This window comes from Halichoerus grypus, chromosome 1, assembly GCF_964656455.1.
Source record: "Halichoerus grypus chromosome 1, mHalGry1.hap1.1, whole genome shotgun sequence".
Classification (NCBI taxonomy): Eukaryota; Metazoa; Chordata; class Mammalia; order Carnivora; family Phocidae; genus Halichoerus; species Halichoerus grypus.
Genome location: NC_135712.1, coordinates 18,567,508 through 18,584,400, shown reverse-complemented (window position 1 = coordinate 18,584,400; position 16,893 = coordinate 18,567,508). Strand labels below are relative to the sequence as shown.

Here is a 16,893-nt window from a genome sequence, read left to right as displayed (position 1 = left end):
GTTGTTTCTCCTTTTGGACTATTGTGAATAATGCTGCAACAAATATTGGCATGCAAGTATTTGTTTTGAGTCCCTGATTTCCATTCTTTTGGGTACATACCTAGGAGTGGAATTGCTGGGGCCTGAGATGACTCTGTTTGAGGAACTGCCAGATTGCTTTCCAAAGTGGCTGCACAAATTCACATCCCCGCCAGTAATGTCCGAGGGGTGCAGCTTCTTCATGGTCTCAGCAATGCTTGTTATTGTCTGTCGTTTTGATGACAGCCACATAGTGAGCATGAGGTGATATCTCATTGTGGTTTTGATTTGTATTTCCCTGATGGCTAATGATGTTGAGTATCTTTTCATATGCTTCTTGGTCATTTGTGTATTCTTAGGCTGTTAGTGGAAGTGTAAATTGACTTAAAAAAAAAAAACTCTGGAGGACAGTTTGGCAAGTAGTTCTTTTTAAGCCAACAAACTCACTTGTAAGAGTTTACCTTAAGGAGATAATTACAGAAGTATGAGATGATACGTGCTCAAGTAATTGCAGCGTTTTTTTTTTTTTTTACAGTAAAGAAAGATTGGAAATACACTCAGCAATCACCCAGGTGCCCCTCAGCAATAAAAGTTTTTAAAATTAATTATTATATTCATAAGATGGTATGCTATGTAGCTATTAAAAATGATGATATGGAAATAAGTATTTTGACATATAGAGTACCCATGATAGGCAGTAGTCCCCCTTTATCCACAGGTACGTCCAAGACCCCCAGTGGGTGCCTGAAACCACAGATGGTACTGGACCCTATGTACACTATGTTTTCCCCATACATACATGCATATGATAAAAATTTGATTATAAATTAGGCACAGTAAAAGATTAACAACAATAACAAATAATAGAACAATTAGACCAATATAATACAAGTTATGTGAATGTGGTCTCTCAAAATATCTTAATTGTACTGTACCCACCGTTATTCTGCTTGTGTTGATGTGAAATGATAAAATGCCTACGAGATGAGATGAAGCGAGGTGAGTGTCGTAGGCACTGTGACGTAGTGTTCGTCTACTGTCAACCTTCTAACGATAAGTCAGGAGGATCATCTGCTTCCCTATCTTGGTTGACCACAGGTCACCGAAACCACGGAAAGCAAAACCGCACCTAAGGAGGGACTACTGTATCACTGAGTGAGCAAAGCAGATCACAGAGTAAATTGCCATTTTACCATGAGTGTGAAAATGTTAACCTTCTTCTCTTTGTCTTCATATACGTAGGGAGATGTCCAGTAGGATGACCGGTAAAAGTGAACAGTGCTTACCTCTAAATGGTGGGATTTGGGATCACTTTTTGTTTCTCCCTTGAGATTTTCTTTACTGTTAGAACTTTGAGAAAATCAGCATGTATCATAAGAATAGTAATAAGGCTCATTTCAAAGGAAAAATCATTCTGCTCTGTAACTGTGCCTGCCTCTTATTCTCTCGCCTTGCTATTGGGGAGCATACCTCTTTGACCCTGAATTCCTAACTTTGAGCCCCAGGAGAATCCCAATAAACCGGAGCAACATGGAGCACTGGTGTAAAAGAAATATCTGAGCCTGTTTTAATTGAATTTTCTTGCAATAATTACACAAATTTAATTACAGCAAATAAATTAAAGTCGATACACTGGAATCAATATACACAAAACAAAATGTGCTTGTTTTATAGGTCCTAATAGGATCCCAAATAGAAACTGTTTACTGGCATATACTGCTAGCGCATCTGTCTTTGAATGGAAATTTGTGGGGGACAATGAGAGAGAAATCTAGAACATTTCACCCATTCTGGCACTCTTCATCAGCCAAGAAAGTTCAGTTTGTCCAGGCTTATTCAAAATTGTTTGTGCTCTGTCATGCCTTTGGACTTGTTCCATTTTTGGCCAGAGGGTCACTCTCCATCTCGAATTCCTAGAAAAGTCCTACCGTAGTACCAAGACTGGCTTCGATTCACGTGTGTGTATCCCAAGACTGTAACTGCTTGGAGGTCAGTTTCTTATTTATCTGTCTTTATAGTTTCTGGAACACAGTGCTTTGGCTCTTGAAGCAAGTCTGTCATAAAATACTGACACTGACCAGTATTCGATTTGTCTGGAAGTACTGTCTACAAGTACTTGCTTTAACTGTCCCCACCACTAATTCTTTCACATACTGTCCCCCCAAAGTGGAAAGGTCCTCTCTGTCTGTTAAAATGCATTGGGTAATCTCTATATTTCATTCTTTTCCTTGAAGATATCCATCTTGGCGCACTCCACTTTCTGGCTCCAGAGTGGACTGGTGATTGTCCGGATTTGCACAACTCCTATCCTGGGGTTTCTCTTCACCATCATCCTGGGAATTCTCTCTTCCCTCTTCTGAATTGGATCCAAGGCCAGTTTCCTATGGTCTGTGTCCTGTGCAATCACACTTAGAAAGGCTCTGCATTTGGTTTAGTGCTCTGCTCCCACCAAAACTTGAAATTCTTCCTAAGTTTTGAACAAGGGGCCCTGTGTTTTCATTTTGCGCTGGGCCCTGCAAATTATGTTGCTGGTCCAACATGGATCCTGAGGTTTCTGGGTTTTGCGGTCTTGGTAAATTCTCTCATCTGGGGGAGACCCTACTCTGGTAGGTGTGCACCTGCTCTGGCTTCCTGAGTAAAGCTATATTGGAAATAAACGTTCTTTGAAATTTTACATGTCTGGAAAAATCTTCATTTTACTTTCATATTCTAATAAGAGTGTAGCTTAATATAGAGTTCCCAGTTGGAAGTCGTTTTCCCCCAGGGTTTTGGAGGCATTACTTTATTGTCTTCTGGTGTCCAGTGCTTCTGTTAGGAAGGCATATGTCCTTCAGATTCCTGACCTGCAGTTACCAAGCTATTTCTCTCTCTCAGTTACAGCTTTGCTGTCTGCTTTTTGGCATCTGAACTCGATGACTGTTGCCTTTCTTCCTCTTATTTTTGCAGGTGAATTTTTTTTTTAAGTCATCATTGTAGCAGTATTTTGAGAGAGAACAGAAGATGTAAACACATGTTTTCAATCTGAGCCACTTTTAAAGGACCGTGTCCCTTTTCAAGTCTGCCCTTCCTCTTTGGATGCAGGATTAGGTGGTAGTGGTGAAGGATAATTTGCATAAGAAAAACCCCAGTGCCTTCTGGAAGAGACGCTAGTCTTTCTTTTCAAAATTCAATGTTAGGAAACCTTTGCTATGATCAAGGGCTGCAGATGAGAAAGGACACCAAGAACTCCAGAAAGACGTTCACCTCGAGGAGAGAGCAGACTGTACGGGTGACCCAGGGTTGTACCTGTGCTGCTGGAATCCGGGTTGGCTGCACGAGGCTGAACAAAGGGACTGTCCCCTTGGTGCCCGAGGAGATGTACTGAACCAGTTCTCTATTGTTGAGTATCACTGCATGTGCTTTTTAGCCATTATGAGTAAAGTCATCAATATTCTTGTATATACATTGTTGCCCGCATTACTCATTTTTTTTCCACGCCCGTTTCCCATGTCTCATTGTGTCAGAGTGACTTCAGAAAAGTTGTTGCCTCCTTGGACTTAGTGGGATTTTATTTGAAGAAAAGGATTTGCTTATAAAGACCTAATACATTTTTCTGATCCCATAAATGGAAGAAATATTAAGGTCATTACGGGAGCCTCTCTTTTTATTGGAGTATGAATGTTTGTTAAGGTTTAGTTTCTATCTTTGAGAGAATTAGAATGCATTTACCATATGGTTATAGTATCTGATTATTAATATTAAAGAAAGAATAATGTATTTTTTATGACCTCTGGGATTTCACCTTTGCCCAGGTCTATATTCATTTATAGGTATATGTTTTACAGACATTTTCCTAGGAAATTCGACCATGTGGAAGTAGTCTGATGATAAAATTAAAGAAGCCTTTGTTTTCACTTTGTGCTTTTCGAAAACTAATGGAAATGTGAAGTATGGGTGGGCAGCTGCTGGTTTGCACCCTCGGGAGTTTCCCATGTAAAATTGAAACTGGCCTCCCTAGACAGAGGGTGAGGAAAGACAGAAGAAAGAGGCAGGCCACTCTGGGTTGGTGGGTGGCAGGTTAATATGCAAGGGAACTTACCGATGCAACTTGTTCTGGGCATCTCCAAGATGAGTAGATCTCTGCACCTGCCTGCCAAAATCTTAAAAAGTTTATATGGAGGCCTTAACGCGGTTCAGTCACCTATACCGTCCAGATGGTCTCAATAACACATTACTCTCTCAAGGCTATGTCCTTGAAATGGCTCTCACGGTGGGAACAATGGGCAGAATGAACTTTCCAAGGACAGGGAAGGGGGTGAGGAGCCTCTGATTGCCTGGTCCAGCTTGTGGGTCAACCAGGGGTCACATCCCCTCAGTGACCTTCCCCAGCAGCAGAGCCCTAGAAAGAAAGTAACAGTAACAGGAGTTCCCCCCCCCCAGTTTTATTGAGACATAATTGACATATAACATAAGTTTAAGGTGTACAACATAAAGATTCGGTGTATGTATACATTGTGAGGTGATCACCACAGTAACTTGTTAATGTCCACCACCATACATAATTATATTTTTTTTTCCTTGTGATGAGAACTTTTAGGATCTACTATCTTAGTAACTTTTAAATATAGGATATGGTATTGTTCATTACCGTTATCATGTTGGTCCCCAGACCCTATTTATGTTATAACTAGAAGTTTGTACCTCTTGACCCCCTTCACTCAATACCCATCTCCCTGCCTGTAAATCGAATCTCTGTTTCTATGAGTTTGGTTTTTTTTATTTTTTAAATTTTTTTAAAAAATATTTTATTTATTTATTTGAGAGAGAGAAAGAGCACGAGTGGGGGGAGGGTTAAGGGGAGAGGGAGAAGCAGACTCCCAGCTGAGCAGGGAGCCTGAAGTGGGGCTCCATCCCAGGACCCCGGGATCATGACCTGAGCCAAAGGCAGATGCTTCACCAACTGAGCCACCCAGGCACCTCAGTGAGTTTGTTTTTTTAGATTCCAAATATGAGACCATATGATATTTGTCTTTCTCTGTCTGACTTACTTCGCTGAGGTATAATAACACCGGGTTTATCGCCATTCAGATGGTATGCTTTTGTCCACATTCCAATATATTTAGACTGAGGGATAATTTCAGTATCCAGACTGTCAAAAGGTATTGACTTCAGTGAACATGAAAAGATTGGGCTCCAGAGGCATGTGATCTTCTGTGCTCTCCTCCATGGCTTGGCGTAGCTGCACGTCCTCTCAGAGAGGCTGGGGGGTTGCAGTGCATGTGGGGTAGTGGGACGCTGTACCCGAGATGTGTGTGCTCAGCTTGCAGTGTGCTGGGCAAGCCCTCTTGAAGGTGACTGTTGATTTCATGTCAAACGCAAGGACCGGACACTTACTAAGCCACAGCATTTTTGCCAAATTATCTTTAATTAAAAATGTATCATGGGGCGCCTGGTGGCTCATTTGGTTAAGCGTCTGACTCTGGTCATGATCTTGGGTTGCAGGATCAAAACCCACGTCTGGCTCTGCCATGGAGCTTAAGATTCTCCCTCTCCCTCTCCCCCCTCCCCACGGCTCATGCGTGCTCTCTCTCACACTCTCTCTCTCTAAAAATAAATAAATAAATAAAAGTATCACAAGTTGCACCACATAGTCTTAAAGAATTTTTAAGGAATGTATATTTTTCTAAAAGTCTGAAAGTCATCTTCACCTTGACTCATCCCTCACTTTCCTCACTGTCCAGTTAGTCACCTGGCCTAGCAATTCAGCCTCCAGAATTATCTTGTAAGTCAGTTATCTCCTCTCTACCCTGAGCTACCATTGTCTTCATGCATGTTCTAGCATGAATTCACAATCCCAGCAGCTTTCTAATTAGGACCCCTGCTTCTAGGGTCTTCCTCAGTAACTCCCCACTCTAAACTCATGTGGTCACTCTCCTGCTGAAAAGACTTAATGGAGAAATTATTTACAAAGGGTTAAGATAATACAAAGAAGGTGAAGCTCTCTGGGGCTAGAATGGCAGCCTACTATCCCCTGAGGAAGCAAGTAAGGGAACAGTGACCCAGAATGACTTGTGACTTTAGGATAGGACTGCTGGCCTTTGATAGAAGAATATAGTTGTTGCCAAACTGTAACTGGGTAGGGAAGGAGATAGCAGGGGCATCTTGAGTATCTTCAATGGAGACAGTGGCTAAAACGAAATCTCACTCTCCCTGCTGCATTCCATGGGTGGTGGTATCTTTTGACAACTTCAAGTCAGCTTGAGTCAAGGGTTGAAGGAATGCAGAAGGCAGAGATGGGCTTGCTTAATTAGAGGAAATCATGAACTTTAGTAAAGGCATTCTGTCAGATATGATGCTATTCAAATATTACAAGCATCATTTTCATTATTGTGGAGTACAAATAAGGAGGAATAAAGAGAACCAACAGACAGCAGTCAATAGGGAAATGATTAAGTCTCTCCTCACCTGAGAAGTTTAAAACAGACAAAGATGCTTATTCAGCCAGGACCATTGACCAGATCAGTGTCATGGAGAACAATTTTCTGTTCCAATTCTGACTCATTTTGTAATATTTGGTAAATCACTTAACTTTTCTGTAGTACAGTTTTTCCAATCCATTATATGACTATTTACAGTACCTTCTGCCTGTTGATGTGCAAGAATGTTTGGGTGATTCATTTAATAATTGGCTGTGAAGAGCTTTGAGCTCCATAGAGGAAACCAGGAACAAAGATTTAAGTGTTATTATTAGTTAGAAAGTCTTATTGCATTGCTCGAGTCTCTGATTCCCCGTATTTTTTTTTAGTTCAACTGCTTTTCTGTGGATTTCTCAAATTCTACCCTAGTTCCCTTTACACAATTGAAGGGTGCAATGATATCATGTATCCCAAATGACAGTGCTATAATCACATTAGCACCTTGGTTGAATGTAAAAAAATAGGAAAGTTAGAGGATTTTGAGCCTGTCTTAAGGCAACTAAAGAAAACACTTAACATGGCTTGAGTAGAGAAAGATAATTAGTGAGTGACCAAAATCAGTCAGGAACATACCAAAATGTTATGTCCAGTGGCACTTGGCATATGACCTATAACACACGACATTCTTGGCCTGCTAAGGAAAAAGGACAGCTGGTTCCAGGATGAAAGAAACTTCTTAGTTCATATTGTTTGATACAAAAAATTTTGGGTCTGTTTTGATGTCATTGGTCCACTTTTATAGAATTTACCACCAAATGATACAAACTTTATGGAGATTGTCAGCGCCTCTTCATGGAGTAACTAAGGGATTGAAATAGGGCCTCTCCATAGGACTTTGGGGGCAATGAGAAAATGTGTGATTCATTGGAATTCTAAGTCTTATTTTATTATTTCAGGTTGAGAAATAATGTAGGATATTTGCTCCCTTTTGGCTCTTCAGATTTTTTTAATCCAGAACATATAAATATTTATGTCATGGCTTAAGCTTTCATGACTCTAAAGAGAAGTTTAAGATTGGATTGTACCTCTAGCCCTGCTCTCTCTCCCCTGAGAGCTGGCCTTATACCTTAGAGCAGTAGGTTTGCATATTGAAATGCCAGCTTAACCTAGCTGCCTGAAAGTCTCGAATGTCAAGCCCACAACAGAATTAATTAATTTCTCTTACAAGTTGGTAATTTCCTGTTACGCTCCTAAGTAATGCTAATTTCAGGTACACCCTTGCCACGAGACGATTTTAGGTCCTCTGTATTTTAGCATATCCTGGCATATATATTGTCATCATCATATAATGGTGTCATATACTGTCATTGTTGTCCCATGCCTGGAACTCACAGAAATGGTGGCCACCTGAAGGAGGCAGGGGTCATACCAACTCAGCTAATGGTTACTGAAGCAACTATTGAGTCAACAGAGAAATTGCAGATACTTAATATAAACCTTTACTTTCAATCATGTAATGATGGTACATTTTCCTCCAGACATTGGAGAGTAAATTAAAATGAGGGCAAAGGACAGGGCATGACAGCAATACAGGACTACTGTCTCCCTATCTGCGATATGTGCCTTATCTGTTTCCTGTCTTATTTTATTTTATTATGTTATGTTAATCACCATACATTACATCATTAGTTTTTGATGTAGTGTTCCATGATTCATTGTTTGCATATAACACCCAGTGCTCCATGCAGTATGTGCCCTCTTTAATACCCATCGCCAGGGTAACCCATCCTCCCACCCCCCTCCCCTCTAGAATCCTCAGTTTGTTTCTCAGAGTCCATAGTCTCTCATGGTTCGTTTCCCCCTCCGATTGCCTCCCCTTCATTCTTCCCCTCCTGCTATCTTCTTTTTTTTTTTTTTAACATATAATGTATTATTTGTTTCAGATGTACAGGTCTGTGATTCAACAGTCTTACACAATTCACAGAGCTCACCATAGCACATACCCTCCCCAGTGTCTATCACCCAGCCACCCCATCCCTCCCACCCCCCACCACTCCAGCAACCCTCACTTTGTTTCCTGAGATTAAGAATTCCTCGTATCAGTGAGGTCATGTGATACATGTCTTTCTCTGATTGACTTATTTCGCTCAGCATAGTTTTTAAATTTCAGTTATACACAGTGATTAAAACCTAGGCAAAAAAAAAAAAAAAAGTTCCCTGATAGAGGCCCTGGCAAACCATCTATAACCGATAGATAAAAATTAACACCAAGGCATTAGAGGTGTTAGGTTATTGCTCTTGCATTGAGTTTTTTTTTTTTGTCAATCTATTATTTTGCAAAGCACAACAAAAAGAGATGGCTCTCTCCTTTCACTTTCTCCCCCAGTCCATAAAATGTGACGCACATCTGGCCATCTCTGTCCATGGTCTTTACTGTCCAGTTTGCTCAGAAATGTGCACACGTCATCACGGTCCAGTGTCTGGGAGCCCCAAGGGGCTCTGGGCAGGACCCTGGGGTGAGTGAGGGATCCAAGAAAGGCTTATCAGAGAAAAACATGGTCTTACATTCTTTTATTATATATACATGCAAATCTATTTTATGTACAATAATTGGTTGTATCAAATAATCATACCAAGGCCTTCTACTGGTAATCTTCCCAAAGATAGATTCAGGTGAAATTAGGTATTTGCGCACTTCGTGGACTACCACACTTGAGACTTCGTGACTGATTTCAGTTTTGAGGCCATGCACACAATTCAAAACATACACAAACGGGGTTAAGGCGAAAAAAAAAAAGAACTTAAAAAAAAAGTGGGCTGAAAGAAAGCACAGGATTTGGAACGAGTAACGTGTGCATTTTGCTTGCATGGGAGCCACCACGTGACCAGCAAATGCCGTGCGCGACTCGGAGCTCTTCTGCTATAGCGTGGGGGCTTCTGAACATCTACAGTGATTGCGCGGCGGGTGGACAGACAGCAAGTGTGACCAGCTGGACGCTTCGAGGAGGGCTCATTCCTTCTCCGCCTCTCCTTTCTTGGGTTCTTGTTTCAGTTCGTAATCCGCTAGGGCAGCCTTGATTGCATCTTCGGCCAGCGTGGAGCAGTGCAATTTCACGCGGGGGAGGCAGAGCTCCTTGGCAATGTCCGTGTTCTCGATGGTCAAGGCGTTCCTCTGCCGTCTTCCCTTTTACCCGTTCAGTGGCTAACGACCTGGAGGCAATAGCAGCCCCCCAGCCCAATGTTTTAAACCTGGCGTCCACAATCTTCCCCTTTTCATCCACTCGAATCTGCAATTTCATTACATCACCACATGCCGGAGCCGCCACCCATCCAGTTCCAACATTTTTGGCTGTCTCGTCAAGGGAGCCCACGTTTCTAGGATTTTCGTAATGATCAACAACCTCCTTGTGGTAGAGCCGGGTTGGAGCCGACAGTTCCCGGGCAGGCAGGCGGGGGCTCCGCAGCAGCCGGGCGGACGCCGCCCGCCTCTGGCCGCTGCCATCTTCCGGGCTTTTGCATGGACTTTTAAAAAATGGGTTTTAAATAAATTAAAGAGGGTATATGTGCTTGTTATAAAATAATTCAAACAGGAAAATTTTAAAGTTAATGTCTTTCAACGTCATACATGTTTTCCCCCTAGCCAGGTGGTGTCCTTGTCTGTGAGGCTCCAGCCCCCTTTCCCTAGGCTAAGTCTATAAGGGGCCCTTCAGAAACCTGGCTTACACACACACACGCACACACACACACACGTGCACGCGCGTGCATACCTTGCTTACACGTGCGCATACACTGCATACATATCCATCAAATCTTTCTATATGTCATTATTCATACCATTTGTCATATCTTATATATATCTTTTTAATTTTGACAAAAATTGGATCACGCGCCATGTACTATTTTGCAATTTATCTTTTGCATTACACTGTGGGCATCTTTCCCTTTCAGTATGATGAATCTACCACATTCATCCTAATGGCTGCAAAATATTCCCTTGAGATGTAGCCTAATTTATTTCAACAATTCCCAAGTGACTGACATTTGTTTCCGATTTTCAGCTATTAGCAATATACTACAATAAGCATCTTTCTTTGTACATATCATCTGTGTGCATTTTGAGGAGAGCATATATGTAGGATAAATACCTAGAAATGGAATTCCTGGACCAAAGATCTATGCGTGTGAATTTTGAGAAATATTGCCAAATGGAGAAGGGCTGCGTATGTTTATTCTCTCACTAGCACTGTGGGAAAGGATTTTATTATCCATGTCTTTACCAGTTGGTAAGCTAAGCCAAACCACAGAGGGATGGTCTGGCTTTGAAGATTGGCAACGGGACTCCAATCAATTTTGCTTTTATTTCAGTTTGCCGCTGAGACAGCAAACAAACAGGGCAAGTCCCTGGACCAGAGGTTCTCAAAGTGTGGTCCCTGGCCCCAGAACAGCATCACTACCTAGGAACTTGGTAACAGATGCAAGTTCTCAGGTCCTACCCTCGACCTCCTGAATCATAAATTCTCAAGGCAGGGCCCAGCAATCTCTGTGGTTTAACAAGCCCTCCAGGTGATTTTGATATTCACCAAAGTTTGAGAACCACCACAGTAGAGCTTGATCAAAGCGAGGATACAGTTTCCCAGTGCCTCCTTTATTCCTCTTAGAGTTGAACCTGGAATTCTCTGGTTCAAGTTGAAGGTGCTCTGGGCTACATACTCTCTGTATCTCATACCATTTGGGTGGGACAGGAGCCAAACTTGCACTCAGTGAGTAATTATTCTCATAAAAGGCAACCTCTCCTGCCCCAAAGTTACAAAGCTCTGTGTCCTATTTCTTATCTCATTAGGAAGCTACAGTGGACATGGCCAAATAGTAATAAAATTTTGGCTTCTTGTCTGTCTGAAAAATGGCACCTCATTCCTATTTTATATTAATTTCTTTAATTATAAGTGAAGTTGAACATCTTTTCATTTTATAGGCCATTTGCACTTCTTTTTACCCTTATTCCTTCTTTATGTTCTTTGCCATATTTTCTATTGGCTGGCTGTCTCTTTATTAACTTACAAGCAATTTTAATTTTAAGGAAATTAGCACTTTGTCATTTGTGTTGCCAATTTGTTTTTATCCAGTTTGTACTTTATCATTTGAATTTAGTTACAGTAAATTTTTGCATTGCAGATAGTTAAAAGTTTTATGTAGTCAAATTTATTAGTTTTTATCTTTCTGAATTTTGAATTTTATGTAAGCTTAGATAGATCTTCCCAACTGTAGGATAGTAAAAAAAAAAAAAAAAACCCTCATATTTTCTTCTAAACTTTATGATTTTATTTTTTAGCATATAAATCTTTGATGTAAATAGAATTTATTGTACTTAGGGAATGAGGTATGCATGTAAACATATTTTCCAAAAGCTTAAAAGTTATCCCAATATCATTTATTTAAATACTTTGTCTAAATGATTTGAAGTAACCTATTAATCATATTCAAAGTGAGAATGTATATTTGGGACTATTTCTAGAGTATATTCTATTGATTGAGATTGTCATTAATTTATAGTTCAATTTAGGAGGAAAAAAACTTTCAGTACAAAATTTTCCTAACCAAGAACAGAATATACCTTTATAGTTACCTATTTTCTTTTTCTTTTCTTTTCCTTTTTTCCTCAGGAGTGACATGAACTTTCTCCATAGGTGTTACATATGTATTTTGTAAACTTGTGAATTAAAAAGAATTTTTATTGAAGATAGTTCATACACAATGTTAACGCTAGTTTCAGGTGTAGAGTGTAGTGATTCGACAAGTCTATACATTATGCTGTGCTCCCCACAAGTGCATCTACCATCTGTCAGCCTACAGCGTTTTTACAATACCATTGACTATATTCCCTACGCTGTGCCTTTTATTCCCATGGCTTACTCATTCCATCCCTGGAAGCCTGTATCTCCCACTGCCCTTCCCCCATTATGCCCATTGTCTGATCCCCCTCCCCTCTGGCAACCATCAATTTGTATATTTCTGAGTTTTAAAGGTGATGTTTTCCTCTGCTATGATTTTTTACACTATTTGCATGTATAGTAAAGCTCAATATCTTTATGTATTACTTTCATAGCCAGTCATCTTACTGAATTCTCATATTATTTCTGCTAGTTTTTGGAGGATTCCTATGGGTTTTTCAAGTTTACAATAATCATCTACAAAGAATATAAAGCATCCTAGCTATGAGATTAGACTTTTATTATGGAATTCTTGTTGTGGAATATGACCTTCTTTCTAGTTTTCTGCTTTAAAAATATCACTTTTAATGAAGTAAATATATATACCACAAATTTGACAATTTTAAGCTGGCAATCTGAGTTTTGACAAATGTATACAATTTTATTTTGTGTAATTACATGAAAATACGGTTTTATAAGCTGTATTTTTTAAAAAGATTTTATTTATTTATTTGACACAGAGAGAGAGAGAGCACAGACAGGGGGAGCAGCATAGGGAGAGGGAGAGGGAGAAGCAGACTCCCATTTGAGTCGAGAGCCTGGCATGGGGCTCCATCCCAGGACTCTGGGATCACGTCCTGTGCTGAAGGCTGACTCTTAACCGATTGAGCCACCCAGGTATCCCTATAAGTTGTATTTTTGTATAATTACACAAAAACACAGTTTATATTACTGTTGTATCATTACCGCCACAATCATGACGTAGAACTATCTATCACTCCAAAAAGTTCCCTTCTGCCTCCTTTCTTGCTTCTTCCTATGCCTGGCCCCTGGCCCTAAGCCCAACCCCTAAATGGCTTTTTGTCATTGTAATTTTGCCCTTTCCAGAATTTTGGATAGATGGAGCCATACAATATGCAGTCTTTTCGTGTCTGAACCTTTCCATTTGGTATTCCATTATATGGATATACAACAAATTTGTTTATATTCACCAGTTGGTGGACATTTGGGTCATTTGCAAATTTTTGGTTGTTTTTTGTTGTTGTTGTTTATTTTATTTTATTTTATTTTATTTTGTTTTGTTTTGTTTTGTTTTGTTAGTCATCATACAGTACATCATTAGTTTTTGATGTAGTGTTCCATGATTCATTGTTTTCGTATAACACCCAGTGCTCCATGCAGTACGTGCCTTCCTTAATACCATCACCAGGCTAACCCATCCCCCCACCCCCTACCCTCTAAAACCCTCAGTTTGTTTCTCAGAGTCCATAGTCTCTCATGGTTCATCTCCTCCCTCCAATTCCCCCCCTTCATTTTTCCCTTCCTTCTCCTAATGTCCTTCATGCTATTCCTTATGTTCCACAAATAAGTGAAACCATATGATAATTGTCTTTCTCTGCTTGACTTATTTCACTTAGCATAATCTCCTCCAGTCCCATCCATGTTGATGTAAAAGTTGGGTATTCATTCTTTCTGATGGCTGAATAATATTCCATTGTATAGATGGACCACATCTTCTTTATCCCTTCATCTATTGAAGGGCATCTAGGCCCTTTCCACAGTTTGGCTATTGCGGACATTGCTGCTATGAACATTGGGGTGCATATGGCCCTTCTTTTCACTTCATCTGTGTCTTTGGGGTAAATATCCACTGGTACAATTGCTGGGTCATAGGGTAGCTCTATTTTTAATTTTTTGAGGAACCTCCACACTGTTTTCCAAAGTGGCTGTACCAACTTGCATTCCCACCAACAGTGTAAGAGGGTTCCCCTTTCTCCACAACCTCTCCAACATTTGTTGTTTCTTGCCTCGTCAATTTTTGCCATTCTAACTGGTGTAAGGTGGTATCTCAGTGTGCTTTTGATTTGAATTTCCGTGATGGCTAATGATGATGACCATTTTTTCATGTATCTGTTAGCCATTTGTATGTCTTCTTTGGAGAAGTGTCTGTCCATGTCTTCTGCCCATTTTTTGACTTGATTATTTTTTTTTGGGGTGTTGAGTTTGAGAAGTTCTTTATAGATCTTGGATATGAGCCCTTTGTCTGTAGTGTCATTTGCAAATATCTTCTCCCATTCTGTGGGTTGCCTCTTTGTTTTATTGACTGTTTCCTTTGCTGTGCAGAAGCTTTTTATCTTGATGAAGTCCCAAAAGTTCATTTTTGCTTTTGTTTCACTAGGTTTTGGAGATGTATCTTGAAAGAAGTTGCTGTGGCTGATATGGAAGAGGTTAGGAATCCTAGAGGAGAACATAGGCAGTAACCTCTTTGACATCGGCCACAGCAAATTTTTGGTTGTTAATGAAAAAAGTGATTGTGAACATTCAAAGGCATGTCTTTGGGCATATGTTACCATTTCTCTTGGGTAAATACTTAGGAGTGAGATTGCTGAGTTGTATGGTAAAAGTGTATTTCTACTCAATAAGAACCTGCTAAACTGTTTCTCATGTGGTTGTACCATTTTGTATTTCTACCCACAGCATATGAGTGAACTAGTTGTTCCACATTCTCACCAGCATTTGGTATTGTAAATTTGTTTTTTTTTTTTAATTCTTATGCCTGTTTGTGGTTTTAGTATGCATTTCCCTAGTGACTAATGATATTGAGCATCTTTGTATATGCTCACTTATCTATTTTGTTTGATGAAGTGTCTTTTCAAAAAATTTTTCCAATTTTTTAATTGGATTGTTTGTCTTACTGAGTCCTAAGAGTCCTTTATATATTCTCCCAACAAATACTTTATCAGCTATATGTTTTGCAAATATTTTTCCCAGTCTATGACTTGCCTTTTTATTTTTTTAACAGTGTCTTTTGAAGAACAAGCTTTTTAATTTTTGAAGTCCAATTTACCACTTTTTTTTTGCTTTTATGGTTTATGTTCTTATAGAAATCTAGTGTAACTAGAGGTAAAAAATTTTTTTCTCCTGTGTTTTCTTCTACAAGTTAAAAAAAAAATTAACTCTTACATTTAGGTCTATCCTTTTTGAGCTAAGTTTTGGATATGGTGTGAAGAGGAGGTTAACATTCCCTCTTTTGTTTTTGTGTGGGAATATCCAACTTTTTGGCACTATTTGTTGAAAAGAATATCCTTTTCACCCTGAAACACATTGGTACCTTTCTTGGTAATCAATGAGCTATATATGTGTAGGTCCATTTCTGGACTCACTATTTTGTTCCATAGATTTTTATGTCAGTACCAGACTCACTTGATTACTGTAGGTTCATACTGAGTCTAAGTGTACACACAGTACTAAGCAGAAGTTTAATTTAAGGATGCCTGGTGGTGCAGTTGTTTAAGCATCTGACTCTTGGTTTTGGCTCGGGTCCTGAGATCGAGCCTGATGTCGGGGTCTGTGCTCAGCGTGGAGTCTGCTTGAGATTCTCTCTCCTTCTCCCTCTGCCTCTCACGCTTGTGCTCTCTCTCTCTTTCTCTAAAATAAGTACAGTTAAATCTTAAAAAAAAAAAAAAGACTTCCAATTTTGTTTTTCTTTTTTGAAAGACTTCCAACTTTTTCTTTTCTTTGGCTCTTCTAGGTGTTTTGCATTTCTATATAAATTTTAGAATCTGCTTGTAATTTATAAAAAAAAAACATATTTTGGAATCATGTCACATCTATAAATCAATTTGAGGAGAACTGGTATCTTATTTTAACACTGTTGCATCTTTTGATTGATGAACACAGTATATTTCTCCATTGCTCTAGTCTTTAAAAATTCCTAATTAGTAGTTTTCTGTCTCTAGGGTTTATATGGATGGCCTTTTATTAGATTGAGGAGGTTCTGTTTTATTTCCAGTTTGCCGTATTTCTATCACAATTGGGTGTTGAAGTTTATAAAATACTTTTCCCCTGCATCTGTTGAGATGATCATGTCATTGTTCATTTTTGGTCTATTAGTATATGATGGCTCACATTTTTTTTTCTACTGTTAAACAAACCTTAAATTACTGTGAAAGAATTGCTAAAGGAACCTTTTCAGACAGAAGGGAAATATCAGAAGGAAACTTGGAATATCAGGAATAAATAATATCTTTTAACTCCTGATATGAAAGATTAGGAAATTAACATATTTGTACTTTACTCCAGATCCCCTTTCCCTGTCCTTGCCCATTTTGCCTTAGATCTATGCTTGCTTATACATTTCAATGTTTATGCATTTGCATAATTTTCAGCCTTCTATATTCTAATCAGTTCAGTGCAAATTACAAATACTTTTATGCCATTAATTCTTTCTTTCTCAGTTCTTTTGATTATAGCACTTGTTTGATGAGAATTTATCATCAAGTAGTTTTCTCCAAGAAGGGCTATTTATAAACTTCTTGGCTCAAATCTTTTTTTTTTTTTGGTCCTGGTGTGGCTGTGGAGAAATCTGAGGCCATTGTGATTTTTCTCCTTGGTAGGTGAATTGCTTTTTCTGACTGAATGCTCCTAAAATTCTATTTTTATTCTTAAAGGTAAGCAGCCTTACAAGGATGTATCATGTTGATGACTGCAACAAATTATTTTTCCCTGGAATATGGTATGCCCCTTTGAGCCCCAGATTCCAGTCTCCCTTT

The 16,893-nt window shown here is 39.4% G+C and overlaps 1 long non-coding RNA gene and 1 pseudogene across 6 annotated transcripts in view; one reads left to right on the top strand and one right to left on the bottom strand.

The window, feature by feature from the left end:
* LOC118553267 (uncharacterized) overlaps positions 1 to 16,893 on the top strand; it is a 297,009-nt gene that overhangs the window by 45,411 nt on the left and 234,705 nt on the right. The gene's annotated exons all lie outside the window — the stretch shown is intronic.
* Positions 9,338 to 12,095, bottom strand: LOC118553269 (iron-sulfur cluster assembly enzyme ISCU pseudogene; annotated as a pseudogene).